Here is an 18,169-nt window from a genome sequence, read left to right as displayed (position 1 = left end):
CGTGACCTGCACGACCACAATCCTCAAAAGGAATCTCAAGCAACGGCTACATCCAAAATAATGCAAATGAAATCCTACAATTATAGCAAACCAAATCAGCCCAACGGCTAGAGCTCAACAAGAAAGGAAATCCAAGCAATTTGTCATTTATTTTGTAAAATACTTTTCTTTGTAAATCTCTCAAAGAATGTGTATAAATTCAGAATGCATCAATGGAAAATACAAGACAGCAATCACACCGAAATATCAAACTCTTCAGTAGCATGCATAATCATAACAAAAGATAACTAAGCTTAATTAGTTAGATAAGATCAAATCATTTGACTTAGGCATTGGTGCGAACAATGGTTATATTCCTCCCACTATTTTAACATCTACAATTGCCTTGGCCTAAATCATCAAATGAACTCAGATCTGGAAAGACGGCATATTTGAGGTAGTGCACATAATAGGCAAGAAATACAAGCCCCTGATCAAGGTCTTCATTCTTGCGTTCTAAAATGGGCACCAAAGATGTGGGTGTTGTTAAATCAGCACTTCTCTTACAAGCTCATACTTATAAGAATTGATGAATTTGATTATTTAATTTATATTTTAACACTCCCGGTCATGGCATGGCATGGCAATTATACAAAAGGATATATTTGTGACAGCATTACTATTTCACAATACATGGCATGGCATGCACGTACAATGTTGACAGGTACTACCTTCCTTCTTTTTTCAGCATACTCTGTTGGTTCTGGCACTACAGGGTAGGCAACAAAGTCAAATCTGATCAGTACCGGCTCTATGCGTTTAAATCTCAGGAAAGCTAACAACCCTAATCGTGACTTATCATCAACGTAAAAATGGAAGGCTTAGTTTTCTATCTAGTTACCATTCTTTACCGCTTAAGGCCTAAACAAGATGTTGGTAGGCATTCTTAAATGTCAACATATATCCATACGAATTAGTGAAAGAACTACCAATTGCTACACATACTTAGTGGTTGGGTTGGTTATGTAAGGTTGTTATTAGTCTGTCCAAGAAGAAAAACATGTTTCATTCACTCCTGACTATAAATAGACATGTTCCATGCAACATCTCTCACTCCTCACAAGACCAAGAATTCAGAGAATACCGAAGATGAGAATCATAGCCACAAGAAGGATGAAAGGGGTTCCTAATTGCCTTGTAGCTTTGGCACTCATGGCTTTGGCATGCTCTGTTGCCTCTGCCTATGACCCTTCTCCTCTGCAAGACTTTTGTGTTGCACTTAAAACTTCCACTGATGCTGGTATGTACACCTTCTTCATCTTCTTTTTCTTCTTATTTGTATTTTCTTTTATTTGGGTTATTACCATGTCAATGTTTAGAGGTATTACTTAAATGGGCCCTTTTAATTTCTGAATCACATGCTATATATATATCGTTATAATCTAAGTGTCCTGTGATATTAACAAAATTTCCTTTGTTCAGTGTTTGTGAATGGAAAGTTCTGTAAGGATCCAAAGCTTTCCAATGCCAATGATTTCTCCTTTCGAGGGGCTAAACATTCCTAGAAATACTGAAAATGCACTCGGGTCAAATGTCCCTCTTTTGAATGCAGACCAAATACCTGGCTTCAACACACTCGGCACATCCTTAGCTTGCATTGACTATGCACCGTACGGCCTAAATCCACCCCACACTCACCCTTGTTCCATAGGGATTCTACTAGTTGAAGAGGGGACCCAGTACATTGGCTTTTTCACATCTAACCTAGATAACCGCCTCTTTACCAAAATTCTGAACGCGGGAGACATCTTTTGTTGTGCAAATATCTATCTAAATTAATAAGCAAATAATTGTACATTTTACCCGCAAGTGCACAAGGTCAACATAATAGTATATGATGCAAGTACGGGATCATTCCATGAGGATTACTAAACCTTGCTTAAAATAAATTCCTTAAGTAAAACAAAACATAGATTGATTTTGATTTAATAATAATAAAAGGTAGGGCTTTGATATCCACCACTAATTATATTTAGATAATATAACAATATGCCAAAGCTTTGATCTTGTCATGCATACTTAATGTTTGTCAACTTAAGGGTATGGGTGTCTACTCGTTATGCTATTAATTTCCCTAAGCAACGAATTAGGCATGGGTGTATACTCTAATTCTTTTCTTCCTTAAAGGATTTACCATGGGTGTCTACTAAGTTGTTCTTTAAGAAAGCTTGAATCTATGGAAATCGACAAACACATGAAGCTTAGGGCATGAGTGTCTACTCTCGGTTCCTCATGTTGATTAACCCAAGAATCTTTTGTTACTTTTATTAAACACAGGACTCAGTCATCCAAATTGATTTAACTAGCTAGTCGATACCACATGCATATGTTGATCAGGTAAACACATATGGGGAATTCATGAACATAGGAATTAATCAAGTTAAATATCACAACATGATCATCACAAGGGAGCCAATATTGAATATTAACTAAACATAAATAGGGCTTCAATCTAGCCCTACTAAGTAAATTAGTTACACATGAGTTTGATGTTAAACATCTTCATAAAATAAAATAAAAATAGAAAGGAAAAGAATAAACCCGAAACTTGAACTTGAAGAGCTCTAATTCTTCTCCTTGGAAATTGTGTGTCTATTCTAGAAGTTTAAGGATCTATTTATAAGCCTTAGAAGTATTCTAGAAACCCTAAAAGTCGTAGGGTTTGAGCCCTAGTTCTCACAAAGCTACAAAACCCTAAAAATCACACTTTCCATATCAAGGCTGGTAGCTGGCTTGCTCCTCACGCACGGGTGTGCTCGATTGTAGCCCTATGCGATCGATCCTTCGTGCTGGCGCTCGATCGCAAGTGCGATCGAGGCTTTCGATGGTGTGCATGATCGCACGCCTTGCACTCATGGCCTTCGCCTGTAGTGCGCTCGATCACAACTCCACTACGATCGATCACACTACCAAAGCCTTGATTTTTTTCTCAAAATGACTCTTTAAGCCCGAAACTTTCGAGATTGCTTCCTTTTCTTCAAAGGGCATACAAAAACAAAGAAAACACATAAAAGAACTAAAATGACATAAATTGATCTAAATTAAGGAATTAACAAATGTAAGTTAAGAGCTAAAACATGAATATTTTGGCACTTAACACACCCCTAAACTTACATATTGCTAGTCCTTTAGCAATATGAAACTGAAAACTAAATGGAAAAACAAAAAACAAAAAGATAAATCCATCTTTCGTGGGATGTACGATTGGATTTAGCGTATGCAACAAGCCTTTTAAACCCCTAGGAATTCCCTAGAGGACGAGTGGAGTCTCATGAGGGTTTTCTAGGAATGTTACCCACAAACATCATGCACAGTTCATGTTATCCAAAAAAATTAAAGTAATCTCAAGACCATGAATTTCATTCATTGGCAAGCTTAAAAAGATAAACTCCATCTTCACAATGAATTGAAATCTCAAAGTTTAATTTCTTACTAAGGAATTACATCACAAGTTTGAAAACAGTGTAAAATGAATCTAGCACATAAAGATGAAGCTTCCAATTATTTTCAATGTGCAATGTCTCAATATCTCAAAGTTAACTAAAATCCCTATTAGAATGAATAGCTATAGCATATATTTATGTTGTTCACAATTACCTACCTAAATTAATAGGCAAATAACTAGATGTTTTACCTGCAAGTGCACGAGATCAACATAGTAGTATAGTGTGCAAATACGGGGTTATTCCCACGAGGACTTCTGAATCTTGTCTAAAATCAATTCCCAAAGTAAAATAAAACAAGTGATTGGATTTAAATTGATAATGATAAAAAGGTAGGGCTTTGATATCCACCACTAATTATATTAAGCTAATATATCAATATGCCAATGTTTTGATCAAGTTATGTCTATCTAATGTTTGTCAACCTAAGGGCATGGGTGTATACTCCTTAAGCTATAGATTTTCCTAAGCAACGAGTTACGCATGGGTGTATACTCTAACTCTTTTCTTTCCTAAAGGATTTAGCCTGGTGCATACTAAGTTGTTCTCTAGGAAAGCATATATTCTATGGAAATCGACAAATACATGAAACCTAGTGCATGGGTGTATACTCCCGGTTCCCCATGTCGATTAACCCAAGAACCTGGTGTGGATTACTTTTGTTACTTATGTTAAACTCTAGACTCAGTCATCCAAATTGATTTAACTAACTAGTCCATACCACATGCACACGTTGATCAGGCACACACATATAATGAATTCATGAAACTAGGTATTAATCAAGTTAGATATCATAACAAGATCATCACAAAGGTGCCAATATTGAATATTAACAAAATCTAACTAGGGCATCAATCTAGCCCTACTAAATAAATTAATTACACATGAAGTTGATGTTAAACATCGTCATAAAATAAAATAAAAGAAAGAAAAAGAATAAACTCGAAACTTGAACTTGAAGAGCTCCAATTCTTCTCCTTACAAAGCATACCTATTCTAGAGGCTTAAGGGTATATTTATAGGCTTTAGAGGTCCTTGACAAACTAGTAAACCTAGCAATTTTCGTAGGGTTTTAAACCTATTACAATTGGGAGTTGGAAAACCCTAATATGGAAAGAATGACAATCTGGTTGCAGCTTTGATGTGTCTCCTGCGCACGGGTGCGATCGATCGTAACCCGTGTATGCTTGATCGCAGGTCTGCAATCGAGCCTCTTCTGTTGTGTGCTTGTGGCCTACTTCATGCTGTGCCTTTTCCCACTTTTCCCACTTTTCCCATCTTTTCTCTTTGAGCCCAAATCTTTCCGATTTACTTCATTTTCTTCCAAAAGCCTACAAAAGTATGAAAAACACAAAAAGGAATTAAAATGACCTAATTAACTAAAACCAAAGGATTCAAACATGTAAGTTAAGGGCTAAAAATATGAATATTTTAGCACTTAACAATTTCTTTTTTTCTTCTCTCTTTTTTATTTTTATTTTCTTTTTCTTTTTCTTTTTTGTTTAGGTTGTACAATATTTAGTTCCCTTAAGCTTTCTAATTGACCCATGTAATGAGTGTTAAGTCAATGACTCCAAAACCAGGTAGTTTTAGGGCATTAGGTGTAAAACACCTCTAAAGACTTACTAACTTGAGTCAAAAAGGCAACGAAACCAAACTAACCATGGCATTAATCAAATCAAAATTCTTCACCTTTTATGTGAACACTCAATGCTTTAAGGCAAAAGGTCCAGTTGTCATGTCAAAGTATCTATCTAATATGTCATCCAGTTTCACCCAAGACATAAAAACACACACATCAGACTTTCATGCCATAACCCACAAATTATGTGTTAATGTGCTTGTGTGATCAAATCAAATATGTGAATTCTCAACTGTCCTAAGCAAGTAACCAAACTTAACAAATTCTATCATTAGATCATGTGTTCAAAATTTTAAGCTCACCAATGAAATCAAATCACATTTTTTTTTTTTTTTTTTTTCAGATTAACCAAAATTTTAGGGCAAACATGAAGATGCATAATTTTTTTTTTTTTTTTAACAACACAAGAGACAAAGAAAACAACATGAAACTAGGATAAAGTGTGTGTAAAGTGTTTCCATACCCCTAAACTTAAATGACACATTATCCCCAATGTATTGAAAACAAGGAAAGAATTTACCCAGGATATGGACAAAATGGTATGGAAAGCATGGCTCATAGCATACCCCCAAACTTGAATCAAAGCACACTTCTCCCTACAAAATAAGAAAACACGAAAACAAGTAAAAGTAAACAAAACGAAACTAAAGATAAATAAAAAGATTAAGTGAAACACACTAAAACAAAATAACAAGATAAACTATGGGGTGCCTCCCATGAGCGCTAAGTTTAATGTCTTCAGCCAGATGGTGAGCCCCTCTCAGTGTTGTCCTGAAGAAGATGCTCCTGATGGTGGTGGTAAATGGCTAAGAATGGACCACATCAGTTCTTCTAAGGCAGCTAGTCTTTGGTCGATCAAGACTTTATCCTCCCGAGCCTCTCGTCTTTGATCAACTAACCCTCGCCGAAGCCCTGCCACTTCTTCACTGATGGAACAATATTGTGCGACACGTAGAGTGACAGTGGCCTCCTCTTCTGTTGCTTCCCGCTTAGCTGGAGGTTCATCTTCTGCCATCGGCTCGGCTTTGAACTCTTCCGCTTTAGCTGCTAGTGCTTGAGATACCCTAGGCATGTGTGAGTAGCTTTGATTCCATTGGTGAATGCCAAACTTCGTGGTTGTGGTGACTGGCTCATCTGCTGAGGTGCCCTTGATGCCCTTTTTTTAAAGAATGTAAGTGATTAAGTAAGGAAAAGGTAACCCCCATGAGTGGGTGGACTCAGCTCCCCCGACATGCACTCTATTCCAAAACTTGTGAATTTGGTTTCAAATGATTTCAGGAATGGAACACCAGGCACCTTTATGAAAGGCGCAGAGTGTTTGTAAGAATTGGTCTTGCCTTTGAGTCTTGTGCCCCAAGAGAAAGTCATTGCGGTGCAACATAGAGTCCACAAGCCAGAGCTGTGGAGGTAGCTTGGACCGGCTGCTGGCATTATGGTGTGTGTCAGCATATTACCCTTGGCACATGTCTTCAATGATTTTCACCACATAGTATCTGGGAGGTTATGCTGTCAACTGCGCTACTTCTGGAGGGTGCTCATCATTGCACTGGAGAGCAGCGGCAATGTCAGCCTAAGTTACTTTAATATCTTGATCATGAACTGTAGAAGATAGAGCAGCCGGCCTGTTGCAATCATGAGACTAGCTTGAATAGCTTCTTTAGCCCCGGTGCTTGAATTCTACAACCACCCATCGAGTAGCTTCAAGTTTTTGAAAATCCTCTCGAATGGCAAAAGTAGTTTGAAACAGCAGCTCCCGCTCCTCAAATGTGGGTGGGTGGGGGGAGGGAAATGGCTAGGGTATTAGAGCCCTGAGAGGATGAAGCTTGAGCTTTCGGCATGGTGAGCTTGGTTCAGGAATTTTGTCAAACACTTGGTGTGCAATGGGACGACCAAGGTTTCAAAATCACAGCACAAATTGTCCAAACCCCCTGCAAAACGATGAAAATCCAATCACAGAGGCAATTGTGGGTGGAGAAACGCCCACAAATTGCAAAAATTTTGAAAAGAAAAAAAATGAGATTGGGAAGAAGTTGAGTTGGGGTGGAGATAGGTGAAGGGTGGAATGGTAAGGGTGTTATGAGGTGGAGGTTGGTAGCCGAAAAGGAGAACTTTGTTTTGGAGGTGCAGTGGTGGTAGTTGAAAACCAATGGAGGTGCGGTGAGAGGGGTGGTGCTCCGGTTTAGTGAACTGAGAGTGCGGTGGTCTTGTACGGCGCAGGGAAGAAGTGATGTTGGAATGGGGGAAAGTGACCTAAAATAGGTCACGTGGCCTTTTGGCCGAGTGCGCTCGATTGCATGGAAGGTGCACTCGACCGCACTCGTGCAGTGGTGTGCGTGTGTGGGTGAGGTGCGCTCAAACGCACACGAGGTGCGCTCGATCGCACTAACAGAATAGAACATAACAAAAATTGGGCACTGCGCTCGATTGCACTCAAGTTTTGCTTGATCGCAGTAACGGAATGTAAAACAAATTTTTTTTTTCAATGCAAAATGAATAGCAACTTACTGAAAAAATAAAAAAATAAAAAAAAATGGCGCAAAATATAAGTAAGAATAGTAAAAGTACTACAGAAAGTTATGTAAAGTAAAAAAATTGAACAATGGAAAGGAAACTAAAGATAGAAAAGTGTACCGCCTTTAGTGGCCTCATTACCACTGTTCTGAGAAGATGAGCTCGAGCTCCTAGATTGCTCAAATCCTTCTTCTAGTAGCTTCAGTACTACTATTCTAGGGAGATGCACTTGGACTCCACTGATTGTGGCTCAAGTGCTCTTGGTGGTGCTGCATATTGGACAGATTGAAGTGCCAAATCTTGAGAAGCCAAATCTTGATCTCGTGGTTCATTTCATTGTATGGCTTCACTCTGTGTCCATTCACCTTGAATGGCTGATTTGTTTGTGGGCTGTGAACCTCCAAAGCGCAATGAAGGAATACTTGGGTAACAATACAAGGTCGAGACCATCTTGACTTAAGCTTACCAGGGAAGAGTTTCAATCTCGAATTATAGATCAATACCTTCTATCCTATATGAAACTCTTTCCTGATCAATTGCTTGTCATGGTATGCTTTGGTTCTTTCCTTGTAGAGCTTGGCATTGTCATATGCATCATGCCTCAATTCCTCCAGTTCATTTAGTTGGAGCTTCCTCTTGTCACCAGCTATTTTCATATCAAAGTTAAACTTCTTGATGGCCCATACGCTCTGTGCTCCAACTCTACTAGTAGATGACATGCTTTCCCAAAGACCAACCAATATGGAGACATACCAATAGGCGTCTTGTAGGCAGTCCTATAGGCCCAAAGTGCATCATTCAAGCACAGAGACCAATCCTTCCTATTGGGATTCACTGTCCGTTCTAAGATGCCTTTGATCTCTTTGTTGCTTATCTCCATTTGACCACTAGTTTGGGGATGGCATGGAGTGCTAACCTTATGTGTGATGCCATACTTATTTATCAAAGAAGCAAAGGCATAGTTATTGAAGTGGCTACCTCCATCACTAATTATTGCTCTTGGCGTTCCAAACCTAGCAAAGATGTTATCCTGCAAAAACCTCACAACCACTTTGTGATCATTAGTCTTTGAGAGGACAGCCTCGACCCATTTCGACACATAATCCACACCCACAAGAATGTATAAATAACCATATGAGTTAGGAAATGGACCCATGAAGTCAATGCCCCATACATCAAAGAGCTCTACCACTAGAATATTCTTCAATGGCATCTGATTTCTAGATGAGATGTTACTTGTCCTCTGGCATCTTTCACAAGAGCTGCAAAACAAAAAGGCATCTTTAAACACATTAGGCCAATAGAAACCAAATTGTAATACCTTAAGAGCTGTTCCCTTGGGCCCAAAGTGTCCTCCATAAGCAAACTGGTGACAATGTTGCCAAATGCTCAAATGTTCTTCTTCTGAGACACCTTTTGGTGATTTGATCAGGGCAGAATTTGAACAGATAGGGGTCATCTCAATGGTATTGTCTAGATATGGACATCAACCTCATCCTTTCTTGACTAGACATACTTGGAGGAAAAACCTTGGCAATTATATAATTCACTATATCTGCATACCATGGAAGTTAGACCTCAATTGTAAACAACTACTCATTTGAAAAATTTTCATTCAATAGACGCTCATCTCCTTCTTCCTCATGGAGTAGTCTGGATAGGTGATTTGCCACCACATTCTCACTACCCTTCTTGTCTTTAATTTCAAGGTCAAACTCTTGCAGTAATAATACCCATCTGATCCATCTAAGCTTTTCATCTTTCTTAGCAAACAAATATCTCAAAGCAGCATGATCAGTGAATACAATAATCTTAGAACCAATTAGGTATGATCTAAACTTCTCCTAGGCAAATATGACAGCTAAGAATTCTTTCTCAGTGGTAGAATAATTTAGCTGAGCATCATTCAATGTTCTAGAAGCATAATAAATGGCATGAGGTACCTTTTTGATTCTTTGACCCAAGACAGCTTCCAAGGCAAAGTCACTGGCATCACACATGAGCTCAAATGGTAGATTCCAATTAGGTGCCATCATTATTGGTGTAGATGTGAGCAGCTTTTTCAGTGTATTAAACACAGTCATGCATTCTTCAGTCCATTCAAACTTGGCCTCCTTGCCTAGCAATGCACAGAGGGGTCTAGAGATCTTGGAGAAATCCTTGATGAACCTTCTATAGAACTTGGCATGTCTAAGAAAAATTCTCACCCCTTTCACTGTCATAGGTGGGGGAAGCTTGGAGATGATGTCAATCTTGGCCTTATCTACCTTATTGCCCTTGCTAGAAATAGAATGATCTAACACAATGCCTTGTTGAACCATGAAGTGGCATTTTTCCCAATTGAGCACTAGGTTGCATTCTTCACATCTCTTGAGGACACTTTTCCGATGATTGAGGCATTCATTGAAACTATATCCAAATACACAAAAATCATCCATAAATACCTCAATAAATTTTTTCACCATGTCTGAGCAAATGCTCATCATGCATCTTTGGAAGGTGGTTGGTGTATTGCATAATCCAAATAGCATCCTTCTGTAGGCAAATGTGCCAAAAGGACATGTGAAGGTGGTCTTCTCTTCGTCCTCAGGTGCTATAGCAATCTGGTTGTAGCCACTGTACCCATCCAAGAAGCAATGGTAGCTATGGCCAATTAACCTCTCTAACATTTGATCAATGAAGGGTAGGGAAAAATTGTTTTACCTTGTTACCTTGTTCAGTTTTCTGTAATCAATGCATATCCTTCAACCAGTGGTTATTCTTATAGGTATCAACTCATCATCTTCATTCTTCATCACAGTGATCCCACTCTTTTTTGGAACTACTTAGACTGGACTAACTTATTTACTATCTGAGATGGGGTAGATAATGCCCACATCCAACAGTTTTAATATCTTTGCCTTGACTACCTCCTTCATGTGTGGGTTGAGACTTCTTTGTGCATCCTTGGTTGGCTTTGCTTCGTCTTCAAGGAATATCTGATGCATGCACTTAGCTAGACTTATCCCCTTGATGTCATCAATGGTCCATCCCAAAGTAGTTTTATGCTCTCTAAGAACTCTTAACAACTTTTCTTCTTCCCCACAACTCAGATTTGTAGCAATTATGACCGGTAGTGTCTTGTTTTCCCTTAAGTAGGCATATATCAGATGTTCTGACAATTGCTTCAATTCCAATCTTAGAGCTTGGACAAAAGAAGGGACAAAAGTAGTATTAGTAGGCTCAAGGATCTCAAAGCGAGGAGGGTACTTACTTGAATGCTTTGGAGAGGCCTCAAGAAGGTGCACGGTTTCAATGATGTCTTCAGTAACATCTTTAGATTTTGGCTCAATGTCCTTCGTTGTGAAACTATTGGTGAGGGTGGCCTCCAACGGTTCAATGTGATGGACCTCAAACACTTTCCCAACAACACTATGAATCATACAGACATTAAAACCTTTCAGATCATCTTGAGGTAATTTTAATGCATCAAATACTCTAAATTCTACCTTCTCACCATTTACCTTCATACTTACAGTACCCTTTTTCACACAAATTTTTTGTATTAGCAATTCTCATAAAGGGTCTTCCTAAAATGATGGGTAATGGCAATAGCATAAGAGATTCTTCCATATCCAATACAATAAAATCAGTAGGTAAAATGAATTCTCCTACCTTTACCAAGACATCCTCAAGTATGCCTCTTAGTCTTTTCATACTTCTATCTGCCAATTGCAAGGTGATAGAGGTTGGTTGAAGCTCCCCCAAACCTAGTGTCTCGGATATAGTGTATGGCAACAAATTGACCCTTGCTCTAAGATCCAATAATGCATGCTCAAAAAGATGGTCTCCAATCCTGCAAGGAATGGTAAAACTACTTGGATCTTTTAGCTTTGGTGGTAGTTTTCGTAACAACACTACACTTACCTCCTCTATTAAGGCCACTGTCTCATGCTCCTGAAACTTCCTTTATTAGTGCAACAATCCTTTAAAAATTTAGCATATGAGGAAATTTGTTTAATTGCATCTAATAAAAGAATGTTAATCTCTACTTTCCTCAAGGTCTCAAAAATATCAAGAAGTTGTTTTTCTTTCTTTGGCTTTACTAACCTTTGAGGGAAGGGTGGTGCATTCACCTTCTCCATTTTACTCACCTTGGACGTTGAGGCTTCATTTGGAGCTGCTTGAGCTGTCTCTTTAGTTCCTATGACCTTGCCATTTTTTAGAATTGTGACTGCTTTCAGTTGCTGGTGACCCCCTGGATTGGATATTGTTTGGGATAGAAATTCACCCTACTTCCTTTCACTCAGTTCCTTGGCCATTTGCCCCATTTGTACTTCCAATCTTTGGATAGCTTGCTCGGTCCTTTGAATGGACTAATCATGCTTGGCATTGGTTTATTGTTGTACAATCACAAACTGTTGTACAATACTCTCTAGGTCATTCTTCTTTTGCTCCTAAACTGGTTGGACTGCTTGTTGAGGACCCCTCTGTGGCCCTTGAGGGTTTAGAGCATTCCGATTGTTACTCCATGAGAAATTGGGGTGGTTGTGCCACCCTAGATTGTAGGTATTGGAGTATGGATTGTTCTTGCAAGGGTAATTGTTTTGTCTCACATAATTCACCTCTTCTCGATCTGCAAATGGAGACAAAGGACAAGTCTCAGTGGTATGATCAAATTGAGAACATATGGCACATACCTGGATTTGTGTGTCTTGTTGAACTGGTGAGATGTTCTGACCAGTCATGGCTTTGACAATCTTATCCAATTTTCTTTCCACAGTAGCCATCTGATTTGGAGATCCACTATTTAGGTTTACTTCATATGCCTTTACTTTTTACTCTTCGCCTTCCTTTGGAGCAGAATTGTTGGGAGTGCTCACTTAGTGTTTCGAAGAGATCCATGGCTTCCTCACTGCTCCTTTCCATAAGTGCACCTCCACAAGCTGAATCAACCATACCTTTGTTAGTGTTATCTAACCCTTCATAAAAAATTTGTACCTGATCATCATGAGGGATGTTGTGATGTTGGCACTTTAGAAGCAATGCATTGAAGTGGTCCCATGCCTCAAAGAAAAGATCTCCATCTTTCTGTTGGAACATTTGAAGTTCCCTTTTAAGTTGCCTTGTCTTTTGAGCTAGGAAAAACTTCTTTAGGAACTTAGTTGCTAATTCTTTGTAAGTGTGGATGGAATCTGCAGGCAAAGAATTATACTACAGTTTAGCATTATCTTTCAAAGAAAAAGGAAAGAGGACTAACTTGAGTCTCTCCGGAGTTAGGCCTTGTATGTGCTGAAGCTTGCATAGGTCAAAGAATTCCTTTAGATGCAAGTTAGGATCCTCAATAGCTATGCCCTTGAAGCGAGTCAATGCATTGAGTATCTGAAGGGATATATAATAATTGCCATCCACCTCCAGTTGATATGCTATGCACGATGGCTGGTTAAGGTTTGTTGGGATGAAAGCCTGTTTCATCGATCTTCGCACCGGTGGTGGATTCGCCTTTAGTGGTCTTGGCACTATTGGTGGGTTCTTTTGCAAATCTTCCATTGTTTCCTCAACTTTTTCCACTTCTTCTTTGTCCCTAGGCCTCTGTCGAATTGTCCGCTCAATTTTGGGATCGAGTAGAAGGATGGTTGAATCTTAAGATCGACGACCTTACATAAGTTGAATTTCCTCTGTAGTTAAAGCAGCTTCAATGCTGCTTGTTCGGATGCTCCCTGGAACTGCGCTCAATCAAACTCAGCCTCCGCTCGATCGTAGTAACAAAATGCTGGTGCTGTAAAACTGAAACAAAACAGAGAATAGAAAAATTAAGAAAAAGGGAAAATATTTTTGATTTTTGATAAAAACAAAATTAAAAATTAAAATAACAAAACTAAAGGAAAATAATTCTAAACAAAATTTGTCGCAATCCCCGGCAACAGCGCCAAAAACTTGTTGTGCAAATATCCACCTAAATTAATAGGCAAATAATTGTACGTTTTACCCACAAGTGCACAAGGTCAACATAGTAGTATATGATGCAAGTACGGGATCATTCCCATAAGGATTGCTAAACTTTGCTTAAAATAAATTCCTTAAGTAAAACAAAACAAAGATTGATTTTGATTTGATAATAATAAAAGGTAGGGCTTTGATATCCACCACTAATTATATTTAGATAATATAACAATATGCCAATGTTTTGATCATGTCATGCATACTTAATGTTTGTCAACTTAAAGGTATGGGTGTCTACTTTAATCTTTTCTTTCTTAAAGGATTTAGCATGGATGTCTACTAAGTTGTTCTTTAAGAAATCATGAATCTATGAAAATCGACAAACACATGAGGCCTAGGGCATAGGTGTCTACTCCCGGTTCCCCATGTTGATTAACCCAAGATTCCGATGTGGATTTCTTTTGTTACTTTTATTAAACTCAGGACTCGGTCATCTAAATTGATTTAACTAACCAGTACATACCACATGCATATGTTGATCCGGCAAACACATATGAAGAATTCATTAAAGTAAGAATTAATCAAGTTAAATATCACAACATGATCATCACAAAGGCGCCAATGTTGAATATTAACTAAACATAACTAGGGCTTCAATCTAGCCCTACTAAGTAAATTAGTTACACATGAGTTTGATGTTAAACATCTTCATAAAATAAAATAAAAATAGAAAGGAAAAGAATAAACCCAAAACTTGAACTTGAAGAGCTCCAATTCTTCTCCTTGGAAATTGTGTGTCTATTCTAGAGGTTTAAGGGTCTATTTATAAGCTTTAGGAGTATTCTAGAAACCCTAAAAATCGTAGGGTTTGAGCCCTAGTTCGCACAAAGCTACAAAACCCTAAAAGTCACACTTTTCATATCAAGGCTGGCGGCTGGCTTGCTCCTTACGCACAGGTGTGCCCGATCATAGCCCATATGCCATCGATCGCAGGTCTGCAATCGATCCTTCATGTTGGCGCTCAATCGCAGGTGCGATCGAGGCTGCCTTTGGTGCACATGAGTGCATGCCTTGCGCTCGTGGTCTTCACCTGTAGTGCGCTCGATCGCAGTACCAGAGCCTTCATTTTTTCTCAAAATGACTCTTTAAGCCCGAAACTTCCGAAATTGCTTTTCTTTTTCTTCCAAGGGCCTACAAAAACAAAGTAAACACATAAAAGAACTAAAATGACATAAATTGATCAAAATTAAGGAATTAACAAATGTAAGTTAATGGGTAAAATATGAATATTTTGGCACTTAACATCTTTGTATTTCCAATTGGTCTCATTCACTTCCAGTTTAATGTAGGAAAGACCAATGCTATTGCTTTTTTGGGTTTTGGTAGAATCATGGGCTCGTCGTCATAGCAAATGCTGTCTTTGGATCCAATCCTCCCATCAATCTTGACATTCTCACCATGGCCTTTCAAGTGGAGAAGAATGTGATTGAAGAGCTTGAGAAACAGTTCAATTAAAGAACTACCTAATAGCCACATGTTTTCCTTGTTGTAATGTCCTAGCAATATATAGTTTTATATGAAATAAAGTGTGGCATGTTTTCCTAGTTGTAATGTCCTAACAATATATAGTTATAATGAAATAAAATTGTTGCTTATGCACTCTCCTTTTTTTTCGATGTAGCATGCATGGTAACCAAGGTATAGTGAGTGCACGATTAAACTTAATAAAATTTTGAATTCACAAAGCATTTGGGATGGCACTTCTGATTTCTCTTAACAGATGCCCAAGGGCATCATCTTTTCTAAAAAAGGAGAGAGAGCATATTGAAAAGGTTGTCGTCTAATATTTGTACATATTATTTATTGAGTAATGTTATAAACTACATTTTTATCCAAAATTATCCAATAATGTTGACTTCATGATAGTCTCAACCAATACTTCAATCTATTATTGTTTTTGAAAAAAAATAATAAATTGTGGTCTTAATGGACTGGCAGGGATGGATAATGAAGGTAACTGAAGAAAAAGGAGAAAAAGAGAAAACATGTTTGTACATGTGGGAGAGAGAGGTAAAGTAAAGATTGTTAATTCATTTGGCCAATTTCTGAATTAGAACTTTGACTCTATAGTTTTTTCATCTTTCTTCTCGATCTCCCTTTGCCTTATATATTGCACTTGTTGGGTTTTCGAGAGAGTTAGAATATTAATTTAAATAATTAAAGTTATATATTTTTTTTTATAAACTTAAGCTTTTGGAGCAAATAATAATTTTATGGTTGATTAGACATGGGACCTATTATTTACATCATATCACTATAAAAAATCAATTTTTTGCTGACATAAATTTTCTGACATGTCGGGTGGTCTGACACATCAGAAAATCCTCCTGACGGGGCATTTTTGACGTGTTTCAGGCATTAAAATTATAGGTGTTAGAAACGGAAAATTTCTAACGTGTTAGATTTAACACGTCAGAATTTTCTGACATGTCAAATGTAATATGTCAGAATTTTCTAATGTGTCAAAATTGATACGTCAGAAAAATTTTCTGACGTGTCAATTATTTTTTTTCAATTAAAAAATTTTCTGACGTGTCAAATTTTGACACGTTAGTAAATTTTTTAATTGAAAAAAATAATTGACACGTCAGTAATTTAAAAATTATTAAAAAATAATAATTTTTCTTTTTTAAAATTTTTTCTGGATTTTTTTTTTCAACTAAAAAATTTATTAATTTAAATTATTTTTCAATTAAAATAATATATATATATATATATTTTAATTCTGGAATACAACCATTTCACTCTCTCTCTCTCTCCCTAATCTCTTCTTTCCTCCATTTTCACTCTCTTTCACTCTCTCTCTCTCTCTCTCTCTTTGTTCCTCCATTTTAAAAAACTTAAACCCAAAAAATCAAAAAAAATCAAAAAATAAACCTTATGCTTCTTCAATCTTCTTCTCTTCAAATCAAAAATAAAAAATTCCTCAAATCAAATCAAAATAAACCAAATCAGAGCTTCTTCAAATCAAAAATCTCTCTTCTTCGATCTTCTTCTCCTCTCTTTTTTTTTTTTTTTTTTTTTTTCTTCTACTTCTCTTCTTCGATCTTCTCTTCCCCTTTTGTTTTTCTTCTTCTTGATATGCTATTCTTCTAGCTCTGCTACCGTGCAAAGAAATTGAGAGAGAAGAGGGAGATTCAGAGAGATTCAGAGAGAAGCGTGCAGAGAGAAGAGGGAGATTGAGAGAGGGAAAGAAGATCTAGAATTAAATAAGAAAAGTAGATCTGGGGAAAGAATAATGGCCCGTTTGGGAGTGCGATTTCAATAAGTGCGATTTTAAAAATTGTGTTTTTAAAAATTGCGTTTTTAAAATCGCTACTTTTTAAAATAACACAGGCGTTTGGTAAAACATACTTAAAAGAACTTTTTTTTATCAATTGAGTGTTTGGATAAAATTAGCATATAATTGCAGTTTTATAACCAAATTACCAATAAGGATGAACAAGATAGAGAGGATGAAGAAAAAAAAAAAGAGAAAAGAAGAGTTTTAATATATTTTAGGTGGGTATTCTTAGTATTTGTTTCATTCCCGTTCTAAAAAAGGTAACTATTGCGCCAAATATCTTTTTAATAAAAATTGTGATTTTGTTTTAAATTTGCATTTTTTCAAATAAGCATCCTCTAATCAGCTTATGGAAATCGCAGATTTTTTTGCGATTTTAAAATTTGCGTTTTTAAAATCGCAATCCCAAACACCCTAAAATTGCGATTTGGTTTAAAATCGCATATTATTTTTAAAAAAACGCACTTTAAATAATAAAAGAGGAAAAGAAAAGAGAAAATTAAGTTGAATGTCCTGCTATTTTTTTTTTTTTTTTCTGACGTGCTAGTTTTAGTACGTCAGAAATTTCTAACATTTTAGTTTTAGCACGTCAGAAATATATATATATATATATATATATATATATATATATATATATATATATATGGCACGTCAGAATTTCTATTAACTAATAAGGTGATAGTGAAAATTATTAACAAGAGTAAATAAGATAAATGAAGATATTAATTCACTCAATAAGAAAGATGTGGTTAACCCCCACTAATCTAATACTAAATAAAAATTTATTAAAGTGCATAGTTCAAACCTAAAGGATATATAACATTTTCCTCGTTCGTTTGGAATCTGATTAAAATAATTAAATTAACATTATTCATATTGAAGTTTTGACATATATATAGGAAAATATCAAATTGTCATTGTGCCCGTATTATATATAACTATTTATTGTACACTAAAACAGCTTTGTAAAATGGTCCGATTGATTGACAAGAAAAGAAGAAGAAGAAGACGAGGAAGAAAGAATTCATGAAGAAGAAAACCTAGTAGATGCAACGACAATTTCATTTCATCTTTCTTTGTTTTATCTGCAAATAAATAGTGTTTTTTCATGCAAAAAAAAAAAAAAAATAGACATAGAGCAGAAAACAAATTTTAATTTTTTTAATTTCTATACTAAGCGAATAGAGAATAATAAATCAAAGAAATCCGGATCGAAAGGCCAAGAGCAGCAATAGAGTTATTTAATAAAGATCTGGAAAGATTTTGAGT

The 18,169-nt window shown here is 36.8% G+C and overlaps 1 non-coding gene and 1 pseudogene across 1 annotated transcript; both read left to right on the top strand.

The window, feature by feature from the left end:
* The first annotated feature begins 1,152 nt into the window (after nt 1-1,152).
* On the top strand, nt 1,153-15,072 carry LOC132169205 (germin-like protein subfamily 1 member 13; annotated as a pseudogene).
* Nucleotides 12,632-12,737, top strand: LOC132168309 (small nucleolar RNA R71). The gene has a single exon (XR_009438826.1). It is a non-coding gene; the product is annotated as a small nucleolar RNA R71 (small nucleolar RNA).
* Nucleotides 15,073-18,169: the final 3,097 nt, after the last annotated feature.

This window comes from Corylus avellana, chromosome 2 (assembly GCF_965113065.1).
Source record: "Corylus avellana chromosome 2, dhCorAvel1.hap1.2, whole genome shotgun sequence".
Lineage (NCBI taxonomy): Eukaryota > Viridiplantae > Streptophyta > Magnoliopsida > Fagales > Betulaceae > Corylus > Corylus avellana.
Note: the sequence above shows the minus strand (reverse complement) of the source record. Positions and strands in the feature narration are given on the sequence as shown.